We start from the raw sequence: 11,312 nt of genomic DNA, 5'->3' as shown, positions 1-11,312 counted from the left end.
GAAGAGAAATTTCGGCAATTCTCCTCTGCTTCTTATCTAAAATATATTGCAAAATACTAGAAAGTGCCAAGACCCAATTATTTTCTTTTTCAAAACCAAATTGACAGATCCCAGTCTTCTCTCCACATTTTTATCATTATAGCAACAATATTGGCCCAGAAATTCGGGTAACCATGGGTGAGTACGCATGGGGTACTCACCCGTAGGCCCAATGGAAGTGCCGGTTTCCTGCATGCACTGCGCATGCGCGGGAAACCGGCACTTCCGTTCCCCTGGACGAAGGGGTTCAGAGGTCGAACGCGTGCGCAGGAGAGGCAGCGCGTGTGCATCGAACTTACGTTTTTTTTGCAGGTTTTCCCGGGAGGGTAAGTCTCCAGAAGTTAGACATGTAAAAAGCAGTCGCAAGGCCTGCTTTTTACAAGGTAAGTGGTGAATTAATTAAAATTAAAACATTTTTTCCTCAGGTTTATTATTTTAAAAATCTTTAAAGAAAGGTAAGTTTATTTTTAGCCCCGTTAGAAAATAAAATTATTGTTTTTTAAAAATTTAAATTATTGTTTAAAATTGTTATTTCATGTAATTTATAATTTATTTAAAAAATGTGATAAAAAAAATTTTATTTGAAGATTTAGTGATGTTTTGGGGCTTATAGTATTTATAAGTTTGACAGCCCTTCCTGTCAAACTGCTACCATTGGCTCTCCATGGCCCACGTGATCCCAGGGGACGCATCGAACTAACTGCACCCCTGGGATACACAAGCACTGCGCGCCGGCAGTTGGAGGAGGCCCAGGATCACAATTCCACGGGGGCTCACAGCTCAACGGCCGGCGCGCAAGGTAAGTGCAGGTCGGGGGCTTACACCCGCGGAAGCCCCCGAACCGAATTTCTGGGCCATTAAAATCTACAGGATAACAAAACATGGATGGATTTCTAACCTTAAAATTCAGGAGCCTGTGTAATATTTTGGTATTATGAAGGTACGAACAATGACAGGCAGGAAAAGACCCTCTGGTCCATCCTGTCTGTCCCACACAACTGCGATGCCTTATGCATCACTATATAGACACTCTCCACCCCACCCAAAAGCCTTGTAATCTCTTGGAAGAGGAGAAAAAATAGATGAAAACCCAGGCCTATTAGGGAAAATTCCTCTCCTACCCCCTTAGTCATTTGAAACTAGTTCAGGAGTCTACTCTGGCCATGATTAATGTCATATGGTACCTAACCTTTTGTACAAGGTGATCTCTGTCCCAGCCAGAAATGGGTCCAGCTCTCGCTTGAAGGAATTCAGAGAGTTGGCGTTGACTACATGAACTGACAGCCTGTTCCACAGGATAACTTTGCTTCTGCTAACTTTGACCTATAGTAATTCTAATCTATCAGGACACAATTTAAGTGTTAGCTTTGCTGTTTTTTTACTCTGAACGTTTGCTATTTTGGTTAGAACATTTCCATATGAAAACATTTTATTGTAACACCGAGGGACCGTTGATGATATTATGCTTTGAGGTTGGATTTCAAACTCATGTTCAATGCCCAGTTTTAAAAACAATTCAACATTATTTGAAAACACAGGCCTAGAAATTGGGAGACGCTGTAACCATTTTTCGGGTGCTAGATGGGCACCCAAGCCTCCAATATGGCAGGCACGCTCATTATGAGCCGGAAGTGCACCGCCCACCATATTGGTGTAGGCAAAAAATAGGCGCCCAGGGCCCACGCCTGAAACAGCTCTACCCTCCCCAATCCCGGCCTCTACCCTCCGATCACCACCGACTGCGACCCACTCCTCCGGTCACTGCTACCCTCTATCTTAATCACCGTGACCCTCCCTCCTGATCACTGCTACCTTCCCTCTGGATCACTCCCCTTTAACCTCTTACCTGAGGGCCACTGCTGGCGTCACGGTGGCCTGAACTTCAAGTCCTCTTCTCTGGCAAGCTGCCTTGGGACGCTCACTAGGTTTCCGCAGCTCGCCGGCTTGATGATAATGAGGCTGAATATTACATGTGCCTTGGCCCTATTCATTGAGGTACAGGGATTGTCCCCTGTGGACCCTGCACACTCGTTTTTTTGGGGCGCGCTCAAATATCCAGGCCACAGGCTTCAAATCAGAAAATAAAATGAATGAATTGATTGGGTGGGCAACATGAAGTAGAATCTAGTATACGACAATCTATGTCACTAACTGGTGTAACTGTATCAGGTATTGACTCTTCCATTTATTGCTTACGGCTTACGATCTAGCAAAAAAAAAATCTTCATTGTATTCTTTGCAACAACAGCCTGCATTTTTTTTATAAATAACAGTTCAAACACACACATTTTTGGGTACACAATTGTAATCGTATTAAATTCCTTGGTTATATCAATGGTGGTGTTAACCTGCTTTAAATAAATGGATTACCACGTTGATTAAAACAGAAGATTGAAGAATTTTGTCTGAACACATTAAACATTTTTATGATAGTATCGCACAGCATCATTTCCAGCCTAGTGTCTTTGTGCCATATTCTGCTGCAGATTCACACACAACATCTGATAGGGCTGTGAGCTGCCTGAGGAACTGTTTGAACTGGTGAGTTCTTGCCTTGCTTTGGAAAACAACCCCAGGAAAGTCTTTCCAAAGGATGTTTGTGCATCTTTTATAAGCTGTTAATTATTTGTTCTTATAAAAGTTTGCTGTGCCTTAATGTCATTTTTGTTTTAATTTTTAAGAGAGTTCAGAATGCAGCTTTTTAACAGTGGAAAATTCGCAAATCTTCATGGATCAAAACTGATAACGAAAATAATTTTCATTAACCATATTATGTCTGAATTCATGAAAAAAATCTGCTGAAATGTATGTTTGTTAGACATCAACATTAATTTGGATATGGGCTTAATAGCCTAATAACCAAAACTCACAATCAGGACTCATTAGCATTAGTGCCACTATACTCTGTCCTGTTAGCCCTGGGCTTATAGTTTATACCTATTCTGATAATGTTCCTTTCTATTCATTAGACACGGACATGACATTGAAGCATTAATGAGCAAACTGAAAAGGCCACCGTGTTGATCGCTAAATCTTTAGCAGAGATGTGAATATGACAATGTACTTGTTAGCGTATTTCGTATTTACAATGTACAGTAGGAACAAGCACTGTAATTTGGTTAGCTCTGTTATATTTACAGCTCAAACTATATCTTGAGTGGTTGGAGATCGGTTCAAAGTAGCGAGATCAAATCAAATCACAATGTAAAAACAGAAAACTCTGGTTATTAATTGTGTATAGTGCTGCAATTGTCTTACTCAGTTTGATAAAGAAATACATATTTTTGGATGAACTGCATGTTAGAATGTTTTATATTATTTTCCAATATGTAGTGCAATACCATGCACTCAGTTATAGCTGAGTGCAATACCATGCACTCAGTTATAGCTGAGAACAATAATAGGTTTTATAATCATAGATTTTATATTCTAACATTTTATATTTTTTGTGATAGATCTTTAGAAGATTATATTTCTTTGATGTTGGGTAGGTTGCTGTTTTTATTAAATCTAGCTAATATGGATTTATTGCTGCTGATTTTTGAGCTTTTAAAACCAATGTTTTTATATATTTAAGGAGGAGGTTGATGACTTTGAGAGACTTATCCTTTGTGGATGCAGCACAGATGTAACTTGAGGCCGAATGCAGCCTAAGATTCAGAGTGCTGGAGATGATGCAGCACTAGCTGAGGAATTTAGGAAGATACGTACCTGGTCTGAACCAATTTATGTTTAGTTTTTCAATGTTTCTTATTCAAAAGTAATGAAGACATAATTCTAGTAGTCATACTGCAGCAGATATATGGACCATTTCATCCTAGTCGTGAGTTGCAGTCATAAGAGCCAAATGGACAGTCATTATCTCTGGTGTCCCCCAAGGATCTATCCTTGGCCCCCTCCTATTTCTCTTCTACATGCTGCCCCTTGGCAACATCATCCGAAAACACAGTGTCCGTCTCCACATGTACGCTGATGACACCCAGCTCTACCTCACCACCACTTCTCTCGACCCTCCACGGTCTCTAAATTTTCAGACTGCTTGGCTGACATACAGTTCTGGGTGAGCAGAAATTTTCTCCAATTAAATATTGGGAAGACCAAAGCCATTGTTTTTGGTCCCCGCCACGAACTCTGTTCCCTATCCACTGACTCCATCCCTCTCCCTAACATCTGTCTAAGGCTGAACCACATTGTTCGCAACCTTGGTATCATATTTGACCCTGAAATGAGCTTCTGACCACATATTCATGGCATAACTAAGACCACCTATTTCCACCTCTGTAATATCACCCGTCTCCGCCCTTGCCTCACCTCATCCGCTGCTGAAACCCTCATCCATGCCTTTGTTACCTCTAGACTTGACTATTCCAATGCACTCCTGGCTGGCCTCCCACATTCTGCCCTACGTAAACTTGAGGTCATCCAAAACTCGGCTGCCCGTGTCCTAACTCGCACCAAGTCCCGTTCACCCATCACCCCTGTGCTTGTTGACCTACATTGGTTCTCGGTTAAGCAACACCTCGATTTCAAAATTCTCATCCTTGTTTTCAAATCCCTCCATGGCCTCGCTCCTCCCTATCTCTGTAATCTCCTCCAGCCCCGCAACCCCACTCCCCCGAGATATCTGCGCTCCTCTAATTCTGTCTTCTTGAACATCCCTGATTATAATCGCTCAACCATTGGTGGCCGTGCCTTCTGTTGCCTAGGCCCTAAGCTTTGGAATTCCCTGCTTAAACCTCTCTGCCTCGCTACCTCTCCTTCCTCCTTTAAGATGCTCCTTAAAACCTATCTCTTTGACCAAGTTTTTGTTCATCTGCCCTAATTTCTCCTTATGTGGCTCGGTGTCAAATATATGGTATTATAACACTCCTGTGAAGCACCTTGGGATGTTTTACTACGTTAAAGGTGCTATATAAATACAAGTTGTTGTTGTTATGTAGAATATATATTCCCCATTCTCAGTCAAACGGTCAGTAGACTCACTTCAAAAATAACTTTGTCCAATCTTTGTAGCAATCAGGTCTCTGTTATCCATGCAGACAGTCACATCTATGGTTGTTGTGTAATTAGCTAACAATAAATTAATTAATCTATATATATAAAAGACCTCTTCTGTCTGTCTGTCTGTTCTCTATACGTTCGAAAGTTATAGAGCGTACCTACACGCGCGTCACATCAAAAGAAAGCTTATGATTACGGACCAGTCATAGGCGTATTTACTTTTCTGTCAGACAAAAATCGTTCCCACGGTATCCCAAAAACGTTCAAAATTCCACTCATTAAATGGGAAAAGTTCCGCTCATTTGCTCATTAGCATTGAGTGACGTGAAGGTTGACCAATCGTACGGTCGAGCGACCTGACAGTTGACCGACGGTTGACCAATCGCTGCGTCACGGGGGCGGGTTCATTGCGCGTGCGGGCGGGCCATCCTACAGTTGAGTGTTGAGTGACTTGACGATTGACCAATCCTACAGTTCAGTGACCTGACGGTTGACCAATCGGTGCGTGTGTGGGCGGGCCTTATCATTCTGAACCGAGGTGAGTGGCCGCCATCCTAATTCTTCACAATTTTTTCCCCACACTTTCTGTGTGTTAGGGAACTAAGGAAAATAACAATTTATTTGAGTTTTAAATTTTATTTAGCAACAGTAGGAAATGAAGTGATCCCCTACCCTTTGCCCGGAGGCTCGCCTACTTTGATGGCCATTTCGAGTGGCTGTGCCGGCGCCGGGCGTGGGCCTAGCAGCCCGGGAAGCCTGGGCCTTGAGTTGCGGGCCGTGCTGTGAGCCACCGCGCACAAAACTTCCCCGCGGCGTCAACAGCCCCGCCCCAGAGCCCGACCCAAAGCCACCAGGTCACCGGCCGCGGCGGGCTGTGCCGGGAGCCGCCGCGCACAAAACTTCCCCGCGGCATCAACAGCCCCGCCCCAGAGCCTGACCCAAAGCCATCAGGTGAGCGGCCGCGGCGGCCCAGTCTCTCTCTCTCTCACACTCCCAATCTCTCTCTCTCACACTCCCAATCTCTCTCTCACACTCCCAATCTCTCTCACACTCCCAATCTCTCTCTCTCTCTCTCACACTCCCAATCTCCTCACTCACTCTCACACTCCAATCTCTCTCTCACACTCCCAGTCTCTCTCACTCTCACACTCCCAGTCTCTCTCTCTCACACTCCTAATTCTCTCTCTCTCTCACACACTCCCAATCTCTCTCTCTCTCTCACACACTCCCAATCTCTCTCTCTCACACTCCCAATCTCTCTCTCTCACACTCCCAATCTCTCTCTCACTCCCAGCCTCTCTCTCACACTCCCAATCTCTCTCTCTCTCTCACACTCCCAATCTCTCTCTCTCATCACACTCCCAATCTCTCTCTCTCTCTCACACACTCCCAATATCTCTCTCTCTCACACTCCCAATCTCTCACTCTCACTCTCTCACACCAGTCTCTCTCTCTCATTCCCAATCTCTCTCTCTCACACTCCCAATCTCTCTCTCTCTCACACTCCCAATCTCTCTCTCTCACACTCCCAATCTCTCTCGCTCTCACACTCCCAATCTTTCTCTTTCACACTCCCAATCTCTCTCTCTCACACTCTCTCTCTCACTCCCAGTCTCTCTCTCTCTCTCTCACACTCCCAATCTCTCTCTCACACTCCCATTCACTCTCACTCTGTCACACTCCCAATCTCTCTCTCTCTCTCTTACAATCCCAATCTCACTCTCTCACACACCTAATCGCTCTCTCTCTCTCTCACACTCCCAACTCTCTCTCTCTCACACACTCCCCAATCTCTCACTCTCTCACTCCCAGCCTCTCTCTCTCACACTCCCAATCTCTCTCTCTCACACTCCTAATTCTCTCTCTCACTCTCCACACTCCCAACACTCACTCTCTCTCACACACACTCAATCACTCTCACACACACACCCAATCACTCTCTCACTCCCAGCCAACTCTCTCTCACACCCCAATCTCTCTCTCTCACACACACTCCCAATCACCTCTCTCTCTCACACACCCAATCACTCACTCTCTCACACCCCAATCTCTCACTCTCTCTCTCACTCCAGTCTCTCTCTCTCATTCCCAATCTCTCTCTCTCACACTCCCAATCTCTCTCTCTCTCACACTCCCAATCTCTCTCTCTCACACTCCCAATCTCTCTCGCTCTCACACTCCCAATCTCTCTCTCTCACACTCTCTCTCTCACTCCCAGTCTCTCTCTCTCTCTCCCACTCTTTCTCTCTCTCTCTCTCTCTCACAACTCCCACTCTCTCTCTCTCACACTCCCAATCTCTCTCTCTCTCACACTCCCAATCTCTCTCTCTCTCACACTCCAATCTCTCTCTCTCTCACACTCCCAATCTCTCTCTCTCTCATACTCCCAATCTCTCTCTCTCTCACATCCCAATCTCTCTCTCTCTCTCACTCCCAATCTCTCTCTCTCTCTCACTCCCAATCTCTCACACTCCCAATCTCTCTCTCTCTCACACTCCCAATCTCTCTCTCTCTCTCTCACACTCCCAATCTCTCTCTCTCTCACACTCCCAATCTCTCTCTCTCTCACACTCCCAATCTCTCTCTCTCACACTCCCAATTTCTCTCTCTCTCTCACTCCCAGTCTCTCTCTCTCACACTCCCAGTCTCTCTCTCTCACACTCCCAGTCTCTCTCTCTCACACTCCAGTCTCTCTCTCTCACACTCCCAGTCTCTCTCTCTCTCTCTCTCACACTCCCAGTCTCTCTCTCTCTCTCACTCCCAGTCTCTCTCTCTCTCACTCCAGTCTCTCTCTCTCTCTCACACTCCCAGTCTCTCTCTCTCTCACTCCCAGTCTCTCTCTCTCACACTCCCAGTCTCTCTCTCTCACACTCCCAGTCTCTCTCTCTCTCTCTCCACACTCCCAGTCTCTCTCTCTCACACACTCCAGTCTCTCTCTCTCTCTCTCTCTCTCTCACACTCCCACTCTCTCTCTCTCTCACACACTCCCACTCTCTCTCTCACACTCGCAGTCTCTCTCTCTCTCTCACACTCCCAGTCTCTCTCTCTCTCACACACTCCCAGTCTCTCTCTCTCTCACACACTCCCAGTCTCTCTCTCTCACACACTCCCCACTCTCTCTCTCTCTCTCACACACACTCCCACTCTCTCTCTCTCACTCTCTCTCTCTCTCACACACTCCCACTCTCTCTCTCTCTCACACTCCCACTCTCTCTCTCTCACACACACACTCCCACTCTCTCTCTCTCACACTCCCACCCTCTCTCTCTCTCACTCCCACTCCCAGTCTCTCTCTCTCTCTCTCTCTCTCACTCCCACTCCAGTCTCTCTCTCACACACACCTCCCAGTCTCTCTCTATCTCTCTCTCTCTCACACACATTCCCAGTCTCTCTCTCTCTCTCTCTCTCACTCCCAATCTCTCTCTCTCTCTCTGACTCCCAGTCTCTCTCTCTCTCTCTCTCTCACACTCCCAGTCTCTCTCTCTCTCACTCCCAGTCTCTCTCTCTCTCTCACTCCCAGTCTCTCTCTCTCTCTCACTCCCAGTCACTCTCTCACACACACTCCCACTCTCTCTCTCTCTCTCACACACTCCCACTCTCTCTCACACACACCCACTCTCTCCCTCTCTCTCTCTCGCTCCCACTCTCTCTCTCTCTCTCACACTCCCACTCCCACCTCTCTCTCTCTCTCTCACACCCCCAGTCTCTCTCTCTCTCTCACTCCCAGTCTCTCTCTCTCACACACTCCCACTCTCTCTCTCTCTCTCTCTCTCACACTCCCACTCTCTCTCATACTCCCAGACTCTCTCTCTCTCTCACACTCCCAGTCTCCCACTCTTACCCCCAATCTCTCTCTCTTTCTCTTCTGCCCCCAATCTCTCTCTCTCTTCTCCCCGCCTCTCTCTCTCTCTCCCCCAGTCTCACTCTCTCTCTCTCTCTCTCTCACCCCATCTCTCTCTCTCCTACCCCCTCTCTCTCTCTTCCCCCTCTCTCTCTCTCCTTCCCCCTCTCTCTCTCCTTCCCTCTCTCTCTCTCTCTCCTTCCCTCTCTCTCTCTCTCCTTCCCCCTCTCTCTCTCTCCTTCCCCCTCTCTCTCTCTCCTTCCCTCTCTCTCTCTCCTTCCCTCTCTCTCTCTCCTCCCTCCTCTCTCTCTCCTTCCCTCTTGCTCTCTCTCCTTCCCTCTCTCTCTCTCTCTCCTTCCCTCTCTCTCTCTCCTTCCCTCTCTCGCTCTCCTTCCCTCTCTCTCTCTCCTTCCCTCTCTCTCTCTCCTTCCCTCTCTCTCTTTCTCCTTCCCTCTCTCTCTTTTCTTCCTTCCCTCTCTCTCTCTCTCCTTCCTCTCTCTCTCTCTCCTTCCATCTCTCTCTCTCTCCTTCCATCTCTCTCTCTCTCCTTCCATCTCTCTCTCGCTCTCCTTCCATCTCTCTCTCTCTCTCTCCTTCCATCTCTCTCTCTCTCCTTCCATCTCTCTCTCTCTCTCTCTCCTTCCGTCTCTCTCTCTCTCTCTCCTCCATCTCTCTCTCTCTCTCCTTCCATCTCTCTCTCTCCTTCCATCTCTCTCTCTCTCTCTCTTTCCTTCCCTCTCGCTCTCTCCTTCCCTCTCTCTCTCTTTCCTTCCCTCTCTCTCTCTCTCTCTCTCTCTCCTTCCCTCTCTCTCTCCTTCCCCCTCTCTCTCTCTCTCTCCTTCCCTCTCTCTCCTTCCCTCTCTCTCTCTCTCTCCTTCCCCCTCTCTCTCTCTCCTTCCCTCTCTCTCTCTCTCCCCTTCCCTCTCTCTCTTCCCCCAGTCGCTCCCTCTCTCTCTTCCAACAACAACATGCCCTCAAAAAAGCCTCGGCACCGCCGGGCACCCCCAGCTAGTACATTAATAAAAGGAAGTTTGAGGTATCACTCCTTTAAATAAATGAGGCTACAGGTGTGATGTTAGAAACATTCTTGCGCCTCCCTGAACCTTATTGCATTCAAATCAAGACTTTTCTAGTATAATAGCTCATTTTTTTCCTGACCTCACCATTAGGATTCCTATGTCATTCCCTCCTCCAGCAATCCACAGGGTTTTAAGATGATAAGCTTAGTGATACCCAGCCACTACTTACGAATTTACTACATCTTCTCTCCGGCTCTTTCAATCTCATGGTGCATTACCTTACGGGGCCTTGGTCCTTCACCTAGCTTTATCAGAAATAGAATGTCCTCTCTGGGGATTCTCCCCGCCCTTCTCCCCGGAAGTGTTTATTGTTTGCTGATGTATGGCTGAGGTCCACTGGTCACCTTCTGCTACTTTGCTCAAGTGGGCATCATTCATATGTAAACCCTGGCAGGGATTGTTAAAAAGAGAAACTTATATTTATACAGCGCCTTTTGCAACCTCAGGACGTCACAAAGCACTTTATAGCCAGTGAAGTACTTTTGAAGTGTAGTCACTGTTGTAATGTAGGAAACATGGCAGCCAATTTGCACACAGCAAGGTCCCACAAACAGCAGTGTGATAATGACCAGATAACATGTTTTCAGTGATGTTGATTGTTGGATAAATATTAGCCAGGACACCGGGGATAATTCCCCTGCTCTTCTTCGAAATAGGGACATTTTACATCCACCTGAGAGGGCAGATGGGGTCTCGGTTTCACATCTCATCCAAAAGACAGCCCCTCTGACAGTGCAGCACTCCCTCAGTACTGCACTGAAGTGTGAGCATAGATTTTTGTGCTCAAGTCTCTGGAGTGGGACTACGAACCCACAACCTTCTGACCCAGAGGTGAGAGTGCTACCCACTTAGCCACATCTGATATCGGATGAACCAGATCCTGTCTTCATCCCACGAGTATTTCCACTGAGCGGCACCAGCTAATATAAAGGAGTGGAAAACTTGGCAAATAGAAGAAAGGCTTGCATTTATATAGCACCTTTCACGTCCCAAAGCGCTTTACAGCCAATGAAGTACTTGTGAAGTGTAGACATTGTTGTAATGTAGGAAACATGGCAGCCAATTTGCGCACAGCAAGCTCCCACAAACAGTAATGTGAAATGACCAGATAATGCCAGAAATTCGGGTCCCCACGGGTGAGTACGCACTGGGTACTCACGCGTAGGGCCAACGAAAGTGCCGGTTTCGTGCATGCACTGCGCATGCGTGGGAAACCGGAACTTCTGTTCCCTTAAAGGAAGGGGTTCACAGGTCAAACGCATGCGCCGGAGAGGCAGCGCGTACGCCTGGAACTTCCATTTTTTTACAGGTTTCTCCGGGAGGGTAAGTCTCCAGCAGCTGCGTGTTTAAAA

This window comes from Somniosus microcephalus, chromosome 19 (genome assembly GCF_052327205.1).
Source record: "Somniosus microcephalus isolate GS21.2 chromosome 19, FLI_Smic_1.0, whole genome shotgun sequence".
Taxonomy (NCBI): Eukaryota; Metazoa; Chordata; class Chondrichthyes; order Squaliformes; family Somniosidae; genus Somniosus; species Somniosus microcephalus.
The sequence above is the reverse complement of the archived record's forward strand: the minus strand, read 5'-3'. Positions refer to the sequence as shown.